The sequence below is a fragment of the Triticum dicoccoides genome, chromosome 5A (genome assembly GCF_002162155.2).
Source record: "Triticum dicoccoides isolate Atlit2015 ecotype Zavitan chromosome 5A, WEW_v2.0, whole genome shotgun sequence".
Lineage (NCBI taxonomy): Eukaryota > Viridiplantae > Streptophyta > Magnoliopsida > Poales > Poaceae > Triticum > Triticum dicoccoides.
The window spans coordinates 697052406-697072428 of NC_041388.1; the positions used below are offsets into that span (position 1 = coordinate 697052406).

A 20023-nucleotide genomic window follows, 5' to 3' on the forward strand; every position below is an offset into this window, starting at 1 on the left:
CGAACCATATTAACCATGTGATCAAGTCAATACTACTACACAATATATAGTCACGGTTTAGAAGACACACTTAAATTTGCATGTGTTTTCACAATAGACAAGGTTTAGGGCGCATTGCATTTATTTCTAATAGCTAATTAGTACTCCGGTATACTATTTCTATATGCATGCGTAGTGTGAATGCTATTTTTTAGCCCATCTCATAACCAATAGATAATCACCTAGGTCTCAGAGAATTTCCAAGCGCGCCTTCTAAAGTGTGACGGAGGTAGTACCATAAAAACTTCCTATTTTTTGTCATGCATCCCTTCTGTACCGAGGATTTTATGCAAGACAGGACCACAATTAAGGGATTGGACTCAGTATAATTTGTAGTTATTTTCCTGTAACCCTTTCCTGTTTCTTAATATCGTCTAATGGTTGTAATTTTTATTACCTCTATTGTTCTTTGTACTTCCATCATTGAAGATGAATAGGTTGAATGTTTCTGCAAAAAAAAAAAACTCGCAATAGCAAAGAAGAGAGGCCATGATCAGATACCAGATGTGAATGTCATCACCATTCATGCAATAATGCATGCGTACAAGCTGGCAATATATCACGGGTCGAGTTAAACACAACCTGAATCATTTTACTCCACGTACGTGTACAATTTGTACACATCATTGCACAATACGCGAACCATGCATTTAGATATCTGGAAGAAATGACCGACTACTATTTTATAAGCAGTCCCTGGAAGAAATGAACACCTAAACGCATGCATCCATGAGCAACGAGTGCGATGACGACGAACTGGAACAGGAAACAAAATACGTAGGTGCATGCGTATGATAAGTGTGATGATGACGATGCATGGTTTGTGATGCATCGATCAATGGATGATGGGTGAATCAGCTGGGGCAGGTGAAGTCGGCTGGGGACATTGAGGAGGAGGACGAGGTCGATGGGGACATTGAGCTTGATGCCGAGGACGTTGGCCTTGATGGCGGTGCAGAGGCAGACGGCGGCGTCGAGGTCGGCGAGCCTGCCCAGCAGCGGGCAGCAGTCCTTGCTCGCCGGCACACCTAGGTTGAGCTTTAGCAGGTTCAGTACGTTGGCGCACGCCTTCAGCTTCAGCGTGTTGATCGAGCAGGTGCCGCTGCCTCCTCCAGTCGTCGGCGGGGTTGGGACTGGGACGGCCGGTGGGGGCACGGCGATCGGCGGGGTTGGCACTGGGACGGCCTGTTGGCGCCGCCTCTTTGCAGGGCGGCTCTTCTTCTAGCTCTCACAAACACACACATGGCGATGAACTCTACACACGCACGCGCACACACATGCATCAAGGAAGAAGACCAAAATGGCTTTGCCAAGACAAACTTTCTTGATGCCCACCGTGGCTACATTGTGTATCCAGCCCTCACGGCTCTCATTTCCATTCATCTCAAAATAGTATATATACACAAGGTTTAGGCACTTCTGTCATGCACTTTACGTCACCATTAGAGCCACTACTCCACTAGTTTCTCCATGATCCACATGACTCTGCATGCAGCTAACTAACTTGACTCAGCTCGGCTACTACCCCCACCAAGCAAATTCTATGCACCTAACTAACCAAACTGCATGCATGCTGACTACTCGGCCAGTACCTATGACCCAGCCAACTACACACACGCATGTATCCATCTGATGCATGCAGGTAGCTAACTCACGCGAGCACGGACTCATGCCGGCACACACACCCGTGCCCACCACGGACCAGACCTAGCGCGCCGACGCCGGTCACCACCACATGGGCACGGACATGGCTTATTGCCAACACTCACCCTCTAAGCCATGACCTCGCCATTGCCGGAGTTATTGCAGCTCCTGTTGTTGTCGTCGTCACGAGCGTGACCCAGCCCGCGGACCCGACCTAGCGCAACGACGCCGGTCGCACCGCCACGGACCTAACCCGGCGCACTGACGCCGGTCGCACCGTGCTCCATCACGTCTCCGACGACATACGCCGAGCTCCTTCTCTGCCGGCGACACACGCCCAACGTCCCTCGGTGCCCCGCACGTCCCGCGCGCACCCGACGCGCCCGACGAGCCCAACCGCACCGGTGCGTCCCGTACGTTCCACGCGCACCGTACGCGCCCGACGAGCCTGACTGCACCAGACGTCATGGACCCGACGTGTTAGCTCCAAGATCGAAAAAACGCAGGAGGTAGATGAAGAACAAAAGAAACAGATCGAAACAGAGAAGGTTTGGTACTGCCAACGTGCAGAATTTTCTGGGTCTTTATTTCACATTATATAGGGCTCAAGGAGCCGACCTCACGACCAACTCGGCCTACTATTCGTGCCCAACACGTCGTGACCCTGATCACAAACCGACCAGGTTTAAAACACACTTTATCTCTAAGAGTTTGTCCCTAAAACGACTTCAAACGAGACCTGAACTTTCCCTATCTTTTACAGACTTGGGCACCTATCAGAACATGTGTTTACAGAGAACAGAAAACTCACATTCACCCCCCTAAAGACGATGTTATGACTACTTGACAGCCTTTACTCCGATCTTCTCACACATCTCTTGAAACTTCACCTTCCCAAGTGACTTCGTTAAAATGTCCGCGAGTTGATCGTTTGTATTGACATGCTCGACCTCCATCCTCCCTTCTTCCACACACTCACGAATGTAGTGGAACTTTACATCAATGTGCTTGCTACGATCATGATGCACAGGATTCTTGCACAAAGATATGGTGGATTTATTGTCAATATGTAGCTTCACTTGCTTCGGCTGTTCTCCCATCAAGTCCGCATATAATCTACTGAGCCAAACTCCCTGACACGCCGCAGCCGCTCCTGCAATGTACTCCGCTTCGCAAGAAGAAAGTGCCACTACCTTCTGCTTCTGTGACAGCCAACAGATCAAATTTTCACCTAAGAAAAAAGCAACGCCAGTAGTACTTTTCCTGTCGTCCACGTCTCCTGCCATATCACTGTCACTATAGCCCACCAATGGTGGTCTTGCCTCTTTCTTTCTTGTGTACTTGCAGCCATATTTTGGAGTGCCCTTAACATACCTCAAAATTTGCTTCACCGCAGCTAGATGTTCAGTAGTAGGGTGCTCCATGTATCTACTAACGATCCCAACAGAGTAGGCCATATCAGCCCTTGTGTTCACCAAGTACCTTAGGCTCCCCACAATGCTTCTGTAATCTGTTGGATCAACGGCCGGCGCCTCACTCCGTTTGCTCAACTTGAGCTTAGCCTCCATAGGCGTATGTGAAGGATTGCAATCATCCATGCCACAATTCACCAGAATTTTTGTGGCATATGCCTCTTGGCACAATGTGATCCCATCTCTACTTTGATGTACCTCAATCCCAAGGTAAAAGCTTAACAAGCCTAGATCACTCATTTTGAACAATTCCTTCATCTGCTTCTTGAATCTTCCAATCTCCTTCTCACTTGCACCAGTGATTAGGAGGTCATCAACATACACACCAATGAGTAGACGACTTGCATCTATACCTCTTTTATACATGGCATGCTCTAGTGGACACTTCTCAAAACCAAGTGAAATCAAAGTATTATGAAGTTTAGTATTCCATGCTCTAGGGGCCTGCTTCAAACCGTACAAAGCTTTATGCAACTTATATACCTTATGTTCGTCTCCTTTCTTGACAAAACCAGTGGGTTGCTGCACATATACCTCCTCCTCTAGATCTCCATTGAGAAAGGCCGACTTCACATCCATGTGATGCAAAGACCATGACTCTTGAGCTGCTAGTGCAATCAACGACCGAACTGACTCCATCCTTGCAACCGGAGCAAAAACTTCTTCAAAATCAATGCCTTGCTGCTGTACAAACCCCTTGGCCACCAACCTTGCTTTGTGTTTCACCACTGCTCCTTGTGAATCTTTTTTAACTTTAAACACCCACTTGAGCCCAATTGCATTGTGTCCACTTGGAAGATCAACAAGACTCCATGTTTGATTTTCTTGAATTGAACCGAGCTGCTCTATCATGGCGCTGCGCCAAGACTCTTCATCGTTCGCCTCTTCGAACGTGGCTGGTTCTACTTCAGAAAACAAGCAATGATCTCCTCTCTTCTTCATTCGATCTCCTCTCTTTTTCATTCGCACGGGATTAATTTTCCGAAGAGCCTCCTTTGGATAAAGATCCAATACTCGCCGGAGCTTCGCCGACGTTGGCGGCCTTCCCGGAGTACGCTCAAGGGACTCACGAGTCTCCCCATCGCGCTCCCTCCAACCGTGCTTCCTGGATCATCATCATCCCTGAAATCTGCACCTTTAGAATTTTCGGCTGCCACGGCAGCGTTTCTGGGCGTCCCTGCAGATTGCATGCCAGATTTCGCTGCCACGGCAGCGTTTTTTGCTGCTGTTTCTGAACGAGCTCCAGCTGCTGATCCGTCATCTCCATCATCATCACCCCACCATGGTCCACCTCCTGGGGTAGAGGGGGAGCTGGGCAAGCCGTGGCTGGGTGTACGCGCCATGGGGGTTCCAGGTGCGCTGCCGGATCCCGAATTTCCGCCGCCATGTCCAGGATTGTCATCAACATCAAGCCCATCTTCATGTACGTCGTTGTCGTTATGGTGGCCTGCAGGATCAGTGTGATAGGATACAACAAACATGTCATCACCTCCTGTAGGACGGTCCTCCACTGCTGCGCCGTCCCAATTCCAGGCTTTTTCTTCATCAAAAACTACATCACGTGACACTTGTACTTTCTTCGTTGCTGGGTTATAGACTCGATATGCCTTTGAACCTTGCTCATAGCCCAACAAAATTGTGGGTATACTTCTGTCCTCTAGCTTTGCGTTGTGTGCACCCAACACCTTGATATGAGCAATAGATCGAAAAGTCCGAAGATGATCAACCGAGGGTTTTCTACCGCACCATGCCCCGTACAGTGTCATTCCAACAACACTCTTTGTCGGAGCTCTATTGAGTAAATAAACAGCAGTAGTCACGGCTTCTCCCCAAAATCTCCCTGGTAGCCTTTTGCTTTCAACATACTTCTGGCCATAGCTACAATGGTTTGATTTCTCCTCTCAACGACTCTGTTTTGCTGCGGAGTATAGGGTGCCATCAAGTACCGCTTAATCCCATGCTTCTCACAATAAGCTTTAAACTCATTAGAGGTAAATTCCCCTCCTCGGTCAGTCCTTAACGCCTTCAACTTTTCTTCAGATTCAACCTCAGTTGCAATTTTCACCTTTCTGAAAGCTTCAAGTGCCTCATCTTTGCTCCTCAACAAGACCAACCACATATACCTGCTGTAGTCATCTACTATGAGCAAAAAATACTTCTTCCCGGATGGGGTAGCCGGAGTAATGGGTCCACATAAATCACCATGAACCAGCTCCAAAACTTTTGAAGCTCTGAATTTTGCTTCTCTCGGAAATGCACCTCGGTGTTGCTTGCCAACTAAACATCCAGTGCAAAGCTAATCAACATGATCAATCATGGGAAGTCCACTCACCATCTGCTGCTTTCCCAATTTCCTCAATGCATGAAAATTCAAGTGACCAAAACGTGAGTGCCACTTCCATGCTGTTTCGTCAAACTTTGCTAGAAAACACATCGGCTGTGCCTTGTCCAAATTCAGGACATACATTCTGTTCCGAGACCTCTTCACACGCATCATGAGATTTCTTTGACGATCATAGCCCCACAAATATCTTTCTTCGAGCACAATTTTGCAGCCCCTCTCTTCGAGCTGTCCCAAACTAATTATGTTCGTCTTTAGCATGGGAATGTAATAAACATCTGTGAGAATCTTGTGCTCACCACTCTTTGCTTCGAAGACCACCGTGCCTCTCCCTAAGATTGGCACTGTTTTGCCGTCACCGAACCTGACCGTCCCTCCAACAGTCATGCTTAGCTGAATTGGGTCCTATCCCCCGACATATGGTTGCTTGCGCCCGTATCAAGGTACCAAAAATTTCCGGCCCTCTTCTCTTCTTCCTCGTGGAGATAAATTTTCTTCTCCACAAGTGCAACGGTTTCAGCTACTTGCATTTGTACGTCCACCTCTGGAAACTCACAGATTTCACACAGCAGCATGTTGGCTTGATCATCATCAATGTCACCCTTCTTCCCGATATATGCCTGCTCCTTCGCTGGCTTCCTACACTCAGACTTGAAGTGCCCCATGATGCCACAATTATAACACTTGATCTTGCGCTTATCGAACTTCTTCTTTGGAGCGCTGTCCCCCGTGTTCCTCTTATTCTGTTCTTTTGGCGCACGATCTTGGCGAGTATTGCTTGAGCCCTCGCCAACCTTCTTCTCCCTTGCAATCAACAATTGCCACTGCGCCCTCGTGAGCATGACTTGCTCGCCGTCCCTAGCATCACCGAGGCTATGGCGCATCCTCTCATCATGAGCTTTGTAGCGGCCAACGAGGTCATCGACCCTCAACGTAGTCAGGTCGACACACTGCTCAATCACCGTCACGATCTGCATGTAGTGGGGAGGAGAAGCACGCAAGAATCTCCTGACCACTGAAGTCTCCGTCAGGTTTTCTCCAAGCGCGTGGATTCCATTGACCAACGTCATCACCCGCGAAGCAAAAGCATCCGCGGTTTCATCGTCAGTCATCACAAGCGTTTCCTAATTCCTCAAAAGAGTTTGCAGATTCGCTTGCCTGACACGGGTATGCCCCTCGAAGAGCAGCTTCAAGGTATCCCATGCCTCCTTCACCGTTTCCTTGGCGATGATATGCTGAAGAACGTCCATCCGCATCACCGAATAGAGCGCCGTTGCTGCCTGCCTGTCCTTGCAGTGCTCGGCGCCGTCCTTCTTGTAGGCATTGCCGCCGGGGTCCACGACAACCCACAATTCAGCGGCTCATAGGGAACACTCCATTAGAGCCTTCCAAACCCCAAAGTTCTCCCGATCAAAACGAGGGTATGACGTCCCGGGTATGACAATTGCTTTAGCCGCCCCGGAACTTTCTGCTGCAGCCCTCTGCTTGCTCAAGTCGTCGTCCACCATGATCACCGGGTACTAGGCGATCACAACGAGGCTCTGATACCACGTGTTAGATCCAAGATCGAAAAAACACAGGAGGTAGATGAAGAACAAAAGAAACAGATCAAAACAGAGAAGGTTTGGTACTGCCAACGTGCAGATTTTTCTGGGTCTTTATTTCACATTATATAGGGCTCAAGGAGCCGACCTCATGACCAACTCGGCCTACTATTCATGCCCAACACGTCGTGACCCTGATCACAAACCGACCAGATTTAAAACACACTTTATCTCCAAGAGTTTGACCCTAAAACGACTTCAAACGAGACCTGAACTTTTCCTATCTTTTACAGACTCGGACACCTATCAGAACATGTGTTTACAGAGAACAGAAAACTCACAACACGCCCTACGCGCCCGGCGCGCGCCCATACACGCGCCCGACGCGACAGGCTCGTCGCCATGGTTGCTGCCGCCCGACGCCACTGTGTCCTTCCAGCACGAGCCGCCGCAGATGCCGTGCAACGCGACCACCTTGCCGGCCGTTGTCGCGCACCGCCGCCGATGCAGCTACCGCCGCGCTGCGCCCAGTCGTGCGCCACTCGTTGCCGCTGCCGAAACCCGCAGCTCCATGCGCCGCCGTGCCGTGTCTCCGTGCCTCGCGTCACTGCGCCTCCACGGCCGTCGTGCCGAGCTGCCGCAGCCTCTGTGCCACCACGCAGGTCCTCCGCGACATCCTCGCCTCCGCGACCACCGTGCTCGTCGCGCGCACGACATCACAATGAACCGCCGTGGACTCGCCGCGCGTGCCGCGGATGCCGCCGCACGCCACGGCAGCCCCTCGAACCTTGTGGCTCTGAATACCAATTGTTGGCGCCGCCTCTTTGCAGCGCCGCTCTTCTTCTAGCTCTCACAAACACACACATGGTGATAAACTCTACACACGCACGCACACACACATGCACAAGGAAGAAGACCAAAATGGCTTTGCCAAGACAAACTTTCTTGATGCCCACCGTGGCTACATTGTGTATCCAGCCCTCACGGCTCTCATTTCCCTTCATCTCAAAGTAGTATATATACACAACGTTTAGGCACTTCTGTCATGCACTTCACGTCACCACTAGAGCCACTACTCCACTAGTTTCTCCATGATCCACATGACTCTGCATGCAGCTAACTAACTTGACTCACCTCGGCTACTACCTCCACCAAGCAAATTCTATGCACCTAACTAACCAAACTGCATGCATGCTGACTACTCGGCCAGTACCTATGACCCAGCCAACTACACACACGCATGTATCCATCTGATGCATGCAGGTAGCTAACTCACGCGAGCACGGACTCATGCCGGCACACACAGCCGTGCCCACCACGGACCAGACCTAGCGCGCCGACGCCGATCACCACCACATGGGCACAGACATGGCTTATTGCCAACACGGCCGGTGTGTTGCCGCAGTACGACCCGCAGCCATGCGCAGCTGCCACGAGGACCAGGTTCAGAGCGAGGAAGAGGGCGGGCTTGGAGGGCGCCATTGCTATGTTGGTTGTGGCTGAGCTAGGTGGGCTTGCTAGCTTGTGATAATTTTCTTTGGTTGCTTGGGGTGGTATTTATAGGCCGGGATGTAGTCTGCATTGTGCAACAAGGGCAAGACCGTCGTGATATATCGAGTTTGACTCTTGCCGTAATTTGCGAAAAATATGTACGACCACTACTGCACCATTATTGGAGCTTAATTTGTTCGCGAACGAACAAAAACCTTAGACCTGCACCATGACATATGTTTGATGGGTTTGCAAATTTAGCGGTTATCTTGAGAGCACACATAGTATAGGACAAAGGAATATATATGCATGGCAGCACTACGAGCTGGCACATAACCTGATCCTCAGGGTCACGGGAGGAAAATATAGGAGATTACATGTGGCCATGCATGCACATGCAAGCTACTACCAGCGCAGAGATGTCTACTATACGTTTGGTACTTTGTTTATTATACTGGCTCGTTGTCAAGCATGGACACATACGCTACAACTAGCTGTCTAATTATTAGTTAATTGTCCTCAATGAGCAGTGGTTGTGCTGGCAAATAATTTCAATATTGACAAGGGAATTACACTGTTTTAGTAGCTAGTTTACAATATCGCCACACAAAAACTCTAGCTTACGAATATTCATGTGATGGAGCTAGGCCGCTTTGAGTGAACAAGGGCGCGTGAAGAAATTACTAATTTTCTATTTTTCAATTGCCTATAATATATTTATATTTCAGTCATCTTTCAATCTTTGGATCAACACCTACACTTATCGTACTTTCTGGCAATATTGCGCACTTTGAGTACTAAACTTTTGTGTGAGGTAATAGTATGCCATTTTAGGTAATCAATACCTAAAAAGTATTAGAACACTTGAGATTTCGTAAAAGTGAAATCATATGCTCTCTATCCTTGGAAATGTTGTTTGCCGCTGTTGAGCTTCTAGTCTAGGTAAAATAAATGAGCGTACTGTTTGTTGTATGCAAAGACCCACACTGCGTTTAGTATGTGGCATACTGAATAATTACTAGTTTATGCACGGATGAATCTAGCTTTATAATTCGATGGACTAATTTGTATCTAACGAATTTCTAGTGTATGCAAGGATGAATGAGTCATCCTATTAAACGTTTTATGTGAAGGATAGTGGGCATTGCGCCTTGACAGATCCATTTTTCTGGCGGGAAGCCTTGACAGATCTTTAATGCTTAATAGTGCAGCACATTTAGTAATACTTTTATTCTTAGAAAGTATGTTTTTATTTAATAGGTTTCAGAAAAAATGTTAATGTTACTTTGAAAGTGAGCCTGAGTTGAGCTAAGCACATGGCCAGTTAATATATATTCATGTATTTTTCAAAAATAAAAGAAAAACAGAAAATGAACAAAGTAAACATAAATGCAAATAAAAGGTGAAGAAAGCAAAACAGAAAAAGGAGAAAAGGAAAAAAGGAAAAAAATAAGACAAAGGAAAACACAAAAAATGACACCCAAACATCATCCACGCATTGCGCTCTTCGGGGAGTACGCCCGCTATCCTTCACATGAAGTCGTAGAAGCTAGAGAATAACCTGATTTGAAATGAAAATGTTTCAGCAGGGGAAGGAGTTGCGCAAGACTATCAAGAATAATAAAGGACTTTTTACTTTACTCCGGGGAAATCTGGAAGAGTTATATTCTCTTTGTTTTCGCCCCTTGGGAAGCTTTCTGATCTTCTTACAACGTTAGACTGGGATTTATCACGTGTTCTCGCCTTGTAGCTACAACAATTATATATATATATATATATATATATATATATATATATATATATATATATATATATATATATATATTACGAAAAGAACAATGATTTTAGAGTAGGATTTTCCATGACTAGTAATCACGCATGTGCACATGCACGTGTACCCCATCAAGGATATATGTGTACTATCCATAATACGGGCAGATTGAGGCTTCAACAAGCACCGTGGCAAATTGCAAAAGGATTATTTGTAAAGCAACCGGGCAACTGCGCCTGATCCAATTTTCCATTGAATGGAAGGGCATTACCTACCGGTCTTAGAATATACAACAGTGAAGAATACACGTGCAACTGCATAGCAGTAGCACATGTGTTTGCAACTCTAAAGTTCTGGCCTATCACCCTCTCAATTTCACATGGATCAAGTAAGATAGTACTTTGGCTCTTGGTGACAGGGCCTTTGAAGTAGCTGTAGAAGGGCTCGCGTTGAGGCTGGCAGTAGCACAAGACAGGAACGACAACCTTCCTTCGCTTCGTTAATCACTCATTGTTTGTGCAAGATATAAAGATTAAAAAGCTTGTAAGGCAACACATGATGCTGGAGTTGGACCTCAATGAAGTTGCTTGACAAGTGACTTCAATGTTAACAAAACATTTCTTCTTTATGAATATAGTGAATATGATGAAACTCCGATATATTCAGTGAAACACTTTCAGATATATTGACAATTAAGGTTGATTACTTCTTCATGTGGAACTCCTAAGGATGGATATGGTAAATGAAAAAAAACTAACTAAAAATGAAAGGTCATATTACTTAATGAGACGATCATCTTTATTTTATATAAACACGGTTGCAGCCTATCAACAACCAAATTATGTGCGGCATTTTTTTTACCTTGAAGAGATAATTATGTTCTCAGACCAGTGCTCCTCGGGGGACTTGACGTGTCACCCACATATGGCATCATAAAGATGCTATAATTGTCAGCAAAACCTCTGAATTTTAGTATATGCCAAGCAATGAAATGAAAACACATGTAGAATGAAAATATCAAAAAAAAAATCATCATGAAGCAACAATACTTCACTTAATGTGTCCAATGGAGGAAATATGACACATATTACTAACAAAAAGCGCCAGTACTATAACCAGATGATGCAATAATCATCATAATCTAAGAAGTGGGAAATGCACAAAATGATCAAATTTGCATCATTTACCTATGCATGTATATTCTTCAACCACATAATACGTTGTCGCTGTGCAATATACATAAAAATAATAATGTAATTTCTTTGTCAGCATGGTACATATTATAATATATTGTTTCTATCATCTTGGCACAAAACACTATAATATATGAATAAATATATTGCAAGATTGACATCCTTGAGATCGCTACTTATAAAAATGGTTGAATTTTTGTACTGTTGTCAAAAGGTGCAACTAAGCAGAGAATTATATACAAGGATACATAGTCCTATCGATTCTGCAATACTGGGACTATGAAATGGTGAAAGAAACTCATGATCAATAGCCTACATAGAGCCCCATACCTCTATCCTGTATCCAACACCCAAAGTAGGATTATATATGATAGCCCGTCCGTCGTTGCAAGGAAGAATCCAGTAAATATTAACATGAGCTGTACAATTTTGAAGTTCATTGTATAGAAGGGATAATATAAAAGGGATCAAAGGTATAGTTCAAGCGACATCCATGGTAACCATGACTCTAGTGCAAGTGGGAGACTGAAGGAAATATGCCCTAGAGGCAATAATAAAGTTATTATTTATTTCCTTATTTCATGATAAATGTTTATTATTCATGCTAGAATTGTATTAACCGGAAACATAAAAGATGTGTGAATACATAGACAAACAAAGTGTCACTAGTATGTTTCCTAACCATGGACAAAGAGTTGTTATTTGATTGACGGGATCACATCATTAGGTGAATGATCTGATTGACATGACCCATTCCATTAGCTTAGCACCCGATCGTTTAGTATGTTGCTATTGCTTTCTTCATAACTTATACATGTTCCTATGACTATGAGATTATGCAACTCCCGTTTACCAGAGGAACACTTTGTGTGCTACCAAACGTCACAACGTAACTGGGTGATTATAAAGGAGCTCTAAAGGTGTTTCCAAAGGTATATGTTGGGTTGGCGTATTTCGAGATTAGGATTTGTCACTCCGATTGTCGGAGAGGTATCTCTAGGCCCTCTCGGTAATGCACATCACTTAAGCCTTGCAAGCATTGTAACTAATGAGTTAGTTGCGGGATGATGTATTACAGAACGAGTAAAGAGACTTGCCGGTAACGAGATTGAACTAGGTATTGGAATACCAACGATCGAATCTCGGGCAAGTAACATACCGATGACAAAGGGAACAACGTATGTTGTTATGAGGTCTGACCGATAAAGATCTTCGTAGAATATGTAGGAACCAATATGAGCATCCAGGTTCCGCTATTGGTTATTGACCGGAGACATGTCTCGGTCATGTCTACATTGTTCTCGAACCCGTAGGGTCCGCATGCTTAAGGTTACGATGACAGTTATATTATGAGTTTATGCATTTTGATGTACCGAAGATTGTTCGGAGTCCCGGATGTGATCACGGACATGACGAGGAGTCTCGAAATGGTCGAGACATAAAGATTGATATATTGGAAGCCTATGTTTGGATATCGGAAGTGTTTCGGGTGAAATCGGGATTTTACCGGAGTACCGGGAGGTTACCGGAACCCCCCGGGAGCTTTATGGGCCTTAGTGGGCCTTAGTGGAAAAGAGAAGGGGCAGCCCAAGATGGGCCGCGCACCCCTCCCCTCCCTTGGTCCGAATAGGACAAGGAGAGGGGGCCGGCCCCCCTCTCTCTTTTCCCCCCTCCGCGAATCCTATTCCAACTAGGATTGAGGGGGGGGGGGTGGAATCCTACTCCCAGAGGGAGTAGGACTCTCCTGGCGCGCCCCCTTCTAGGCCGGCCGCCCCCTCCCCCTTGCTCCTTTATATACGGGGGCAGGGGGCACCTCTAGACACACAAGTTGATGTCGTGATCGTTCCTTAGCCGTGTGCGGTGCCCCCTCCACCATATTCCACCTCAGTCATATTGTAGCGGTGCTTAGGCGAAGCCCTACGACGGTAGAACATCAAAATCATCACCACACCGTCGTGCTGACGGAACTCCTCCCCGACGCTTTGCTGGATCGGAGCCCGGGGATCGTCATCGAGCTGAACGTGTGCCAAGAACTCGGAGGTGCCGGAGTAACGGTGCTTGGATCGGTCGGATCGTGAAGACGTATGACTACATCAACCAAACGCTTCCGTTGTCGATCTACAAGGGTACGTAGATCACACTCTCCCCTCGTTGCTATGCATCACATGATCTTGCGTGTGCGTAGGAAATTTTTTGAAATTACTATGTTCCCCAACAGTGGCATCCGAGCCTAGGTTTTATATGTTGATGTTATATGCACGAGTAGAACACAAGTGAGTTGTGGGCGATATAAGTCATACTGCTTACCAGCATGTCATACTTTGGTTCGGCGGTATTGTTGGATGAAGCGGCCCGGACCGACATTACGCGTACTCTTACGCGAGACCGGTTCTCCCGACGTGCTTTGCACAAAGGTGGCTTGCGGGTGACAGTTTCTCCAACTTTAGTTGAATCGAGTGTGGCTACGCCCAGTCCTTGCGAAGGTTAAAACAACACCAACTTGACAAACTATCGTTGTGGTTTTGATGCGTAGGTAAGATTAGTTCTTGCTTAAGCCCATAGCAGCCACGTAAAACTTGCAACAACAAAGTAGAGGACATCTAACTTGTTTTTGCAGGGCATGTTGTGATGTGATATGGTCAAGACATGATGCTGATTTTTATTGTATGAGATGATCATGTTTTGTAACCGAGTTATCGGCAACTGGCAGGAGCCATATGGTTGTCGTTTTATTGTATGCAATGCAATCGCGATGTAATACTTTACTTTATCACTAAGCGGTAGCGATAGTCGTGGAAGCACAAGCTTGACGAGACGACAATGATGCTACGATGGAGATCAAGGTGTGGCGCCGGTGACGATGGTCATCACGACGGTGCTTCGGGGATGGAGATCACAAGCACAAGATGATGATGGCCATATCATATCTCTTATATTGATTGCATGTGATGTTTATCTTTTATGCATCTTATCTTGCTTTGATTGACGGTAGCATTATAAGATGATCTCTCACTAAATTATCAAGAAGTGTTCTCCGTGAGTATGCACCGTTGCGAAAGTTCTTCGTGCTGAGACACCACGTGATGATCGAGTGTGATAGGCTCTACGTTCAAATACAACGGGTGCAAAACAGTTGCACACGTGGAATACTCAGGTTATACTTGACGAGCCAAGCATATACAGATATGGCCTCGGAACACAGAGACCGAAAGGTCGAGCGTGAATCATATAGTAGATATGATCAACATAGTGATGTTCACCAATGAAACTACTCCATCTCACATGATGACCGGACATGGTTTAGTTGATTTGGATCACGTGATCACTTAGAGGATTAGAGGGATGTCTATCTAAGTGGGAGTTCTTAAGTAATATGATTAACTGAACTTAAATTTATCATGAACTTAGTCCTGGTAGTATTTTGCAAATCATGTTGTAGATCAATAGCTCGCGTTGTTGCTTCCCTGTGTTTATTTTGATATGTTCCTAGAGAAAATTGTGTTGAAAGATATTAGTAGCAATGATGCGGATTGGATCCGTGATCTGAGGTTTATCCTCATTGCTGCACAGAAGAATTATGTCCTTGATGCACCGCTAGGTGACAGACCTATTGCAGGAGCAGGTGCAAACGTTATGAACGTTTGGCTAGCTAAATATGATGACTACTTGATAGTTTAGTGCACCATGCTTAACGGCTTAGAATCGGGACTTCAAAGACGTTTCGGACGTCATGGACCATAAGAGATGTTCCAGGAGTTGAAGTTAATATTTCAAGAAAATACCCGAGTTGAGAGATATGAAGTCTCCAACAAGTTCTATAGCTAAAAGATGGAGGAGAATCGCTCAACTAGTGAGCACGTGCTCAGATTGTCTGGGTACTACAATCGCTTGAATCAAATGGGAGTTAATCTTCCAGATAAGATAGTGATTGACAGAATTCTCTAGTCACCATTACCAAGTTAGTAGAACTTCGTGATGAACTATGATATGCAAGGGATAACAGAAACAACTCCCAAGCTCTTCATGATGCTGAAATCAACGAAGGTAGAAATCAAGAAAAACATCAAGTGTTGATGGTTGAAAAGACCACTAGTTTCAAGAAAAGGGCAAAGGGAAGAAGGGGAACTTCAAGAAGAACGACAAGCAAGTTGCTGCTCAAGTGAAGAAGCCCAAGTCTGATCCTAAGCCTGAGACTGAGTGCTTCTACTGCAAAGGGACTGGTCACTGGAAGTGGAACTGCCCCAAGTATTTGGTGGATAAGAAGGATGGCAAAGTGAACATAAGTATATTTGATATACATGTTATTGATGTGTACTTTACTAGTGTTTATAGCAACCCGTCAGTATTTGATACTAGTTCAGTTGCTAAGATTAGTAACTCGACACGGGAGTTGCAGAATAAACAGAGACTAGTTAAGGGTGAAGTGACGATGTGTGTTGGAAGTGGTTCCAAGATTGATATGATCATCATCTCACACTCCCTATAATTTTGGGATTAGTGTTGAACCTAAATAAGTGTTATTTGGTGTTTGCGTTGAGCATGAATATGATTTGATCATGTTTATTGTAATACGGTTATTCATTTAACTAAGAGAATAAATTGTTGTTCTGTTTACATGAATAAAACCTTATATGGTTACACACCCAATGAAAATAGTTCGTTGGATCTCGATCGTAGTGATACACATAATCATAATATTGAAACCAAAAAATGCAAAGTTAATAATGATAGTGCAACTTATTTGTGGCACTGCCGTTTAGGTCATATTGGGGTAAAGCGCATGAAGAAACTCCATGCTGATGGGCTTTTGGAATCACTTGATTATGAATCAGTTGATGCTTGCGAACCATGCCTCATGGGCAAGATGACTAAAACTCTGTTCTTCAGAACAATGGAGCGAGCAACAGATTTGTTGGAAATCATACATACTGATGTATGTGGTCCGATGAATATTGAGGCTCGCGACAAGTATCATTATTTTCTGATCTTCACACATGATTTGAGCAGATATGAGTATATCTACTTGATGAAACATAAGTCTGAAACATTTGAAAAGTTCAAAGAATTTCAGAGTGAAGTGAAAAATCATCGTAACAAGAAAATAAAGTTTCTATGATCTGATCGTAGAGAAGAGTATTTGAGTTACGAGTTTGGCCTTTAGTTAAAAACAATGTGAAATAGTTTCACTACTCATGCCACTTGGAACACCACAATGTAATGGTGTGTCCGAACGTCATAACCGTACTTTATTAGATATGGTGCGATCTATGATGTCTCTTACCGATCTACCACTATCGTTTTGGGGTTATGCATTAGAGACAGCTGCATTCACGTTAAAAAGGGCACCATCTAAATCCGTTGAGACGACACAATCTGAATTATGATTTGGCAAGAAACCAAAGTTGTCGTTTATTAAAGTTTTGGGTTGTGATGCTTATGTGAAAAGGTTTCATCCTGATAAGCTCAAACCAAATCGGAGAAATATGTCTTCATAGGATACCCAAAGGAGACTGTTGGGTACACCTTCTATCACAGATCTGAAGGCAAGACATTCGTTGCTAAGAATGGATCCTTTCTAGAGAAGGAGTTTCTCTCGAAAGAAGTGAGTGGGAGGAAAGTAGAAAACTTGATAAGGTAATTGTACCTTCTCCCTTATTGGAAAGTAGTTCATCACAGAAATCTGTTCTTGTCACTACTACACCAATTAGTGAGGAAGCTAATGATGATGATCATGTAACTTCAGATCAAGTTACTACCGAATCTCGTAGGTAAACCAGAGTGAGATCCGCACCAGAGTGGTACGGTAATCCTGTTCTGGAAGTCATGTTACTAGACCATGACGAACTTGCGAACTATGAGGAAGCGATGATGAGCCCAGATTCCGCGAAATGGTTTGAGGCCATGAAATCTGAGATATGATCCATGTATGAGAACAAAGTATGGACTTTCATGGATTTGCTCGATGATCGGCAAGCCATAGAAATAAATGGATCTTCAAGAGGAAGATGGACGCTGATAGTAGTGTTACTATCTACAAAGCTAGACTTGTCGAAAAAGGTTTTTGACAAAGTTCAAGGTGTTGACTACGATGAAATTTTCTCACTCGTAGCGATGCTTAAGTCTGTCCAAATCATGTTAGCAATTGCCGCATTTTTATGAAATTTGGAAAATGGATAAACAAAACTACATTCCTTAATGGATTTAAAGAAGAGTTGTATATGATGCAACCAGAAGGTTTTGTCAATCCTAAAGGTGCTAACAAAATATGCAAGCTCCAGCGATCCATCTATGGACTGGTGCAAGCATCTCGGAGTTGGAATATACGCTTTGATAAGTTGGTCAAAGCATATAGTTTTATACAGACTTACGGTGAAGCCTGTATTTACAAGAAAGTGAGTGGGAGCACTACAACATTTCTGATAAGTATATGTGTTTGACATATTGTTGATCGGAAATAATGTAGAATTATTCTGCAAAGCATAAAGGAGTGTTTGAAAGGATTTTGTCAAAGAAAACCTCGGTGAAGCTTCTTACATATTGAGCATCAAGATCTATAGAGATAGATCAAGACGCTTAATAAGTTTTTTTTCTTTCAATGAGTACATACCTTGACAAGATTTTGAAGTAGTTCAAAATAGAACAGTCAAAGAAAGAGTTCTTGCCTGTGTTACAAGGTGTGAAATTGAGTAAGACTCAAAAACACGACCACGACAGAAGATAGAAAGAGAATGAAAGTCATTCCCTATGCCTTGGCCATAGGTTCTATAAAGTATGCCATGCTGTGTACCAGATCTATTGTATACCCTACACTGACTTTGGAAAGGGAGTACAATAGTGATCTAGGAGTAGATAACTGGACAGCGGTCAAAATTATCCTTAGTGGAATAAGGATATGTTTCTCAATTATGGACGTGACAAAAAGGGTTCGTCGTAAAAGGTTACGTCGATGCAAATTTTGACACTGATCTAGATGACTCTAAGTCTCAATCTGGATACATATTAAAAGTGGGAGAAATTAGCTAAGAGTAGCTCCGTGCAGAGCATTGTTGACATTGAAATTTGCAAAATACATACGGATCTGAATATGGCAGACCCGTTGACTAAACTTCTCTCACAAGCAAAACATGATCACACCTTAGTACTCTTTGGGTGTTAATCACATAAGCGATGTGAACTAGATTACTGAATCTAGTAAACCCTTTGGGTGTTGGTCACATGGCGATGTGAACTATGGGTGTTAATCACATGATGATGTGAACTATCGATGTTAATCACATGGTGATGTGATCTAGATTATTGACTCTAGTGCAAGTGGGAGACTGAAGGAAATATGCCCTAGAGGCAATAATAAAGTTATTATTTATTTCCTTATTTCATGATAAATGTTTATTCATGCTAGAATTGTATTAACCGGAAACATAATACATGTGTGAATACATAGACAAACAAAGTGTCACTAGTATGCCTCTACTTGACTAGCTCGTTAATTAAAGATGGTTATGTTTCCTAACCATGGACAAAGAGTTGTTATTTGATTGACGGGATCACATCATTAGGTGAATGATCTGATTGACATGACCCATTCCATTAGCTTAGCACCCGATCGTTTAGTATGTTGCTATTGCTTTCTTCATAACTTATACATGTTCCTATGACTATGAGATTATGCAACTTCCGTCTACCAGAGGAACACTTTGTGCGCTACCAAACATCACAACGTAACTGGGTGATTATAAAGGAGCTCTACAGGTGTTTCCAAAGGTATATGTCGGGTTGGCGTATTTCGAGATTAGGATTTGTCACTCCGATTGTCGGAGAGGTATCTCTAGGCCCTCTCGGTAATGCACATCACTTAAGCCTTGCAAGCATTGCAACTAATGAGTTAGTTGTGGGATGATGTATTACAGAACGAGTAAAGAGACTTGCCGGTAACGAGATTGAACTAGGTATTGGAATACCGATGATCGAATCTCGGGCAAGTAACATACCGATGACAAAGGGAACAACGTATGTTGTTATGAGGTCTGACCGATAAAGATCTTCGTAGAATATATAGGAGCCAATATGAGCATCCAGGTTCCGCTATTGGTTATTGACCGGAGACATGTCTCAGTCATGTCTACATTGTTCTCGAACCCGTAGGGTCCGCACGCTTAAGGTTACGATGACAGTTATATTATGAGTTTATGCATTTTGATGTACCGAAGTTTGTTCAGAGTCCCGGATGTGATCAAGGACATGACGAGGAGTCTCGAAATGATCGAGACATAAAGATTGATATATTGGAAGCCTATGTTTGGATATCGGAAGTGTTCCGGGTGAAATCGGGATTTCACCGGAGTACCGGGAGGTTACCGGAACCCCCCGGGAGCTTTATGGGCCTTAGTGGGCCTTAGTGGAAAAGAGAAGGGGCAGCCCAAGATGGGCCGCGCGCCCCTCCCCTCCCTTGGTCCGAATAGGACAAGGAGAGGGGGCCGGCCCCCCTCTCTCTTTTCCCCCCTCCGCGAATCCTATTCCAACTAGGATTG

General features: G+C 44.5%; 1 pseudogene; it reads right to left on the reverse strand.

Annotated features, from left to right (window-relative positions):
* Positions 1–765: 765 nt before the first annotated feature.
* LOC119298513 lies at positions 766–8522 on the reverse strand (annotated as a pseudogene).
* Between the last annotated feature and the right edge of the window lie 11501 nt (positions 8523–20023).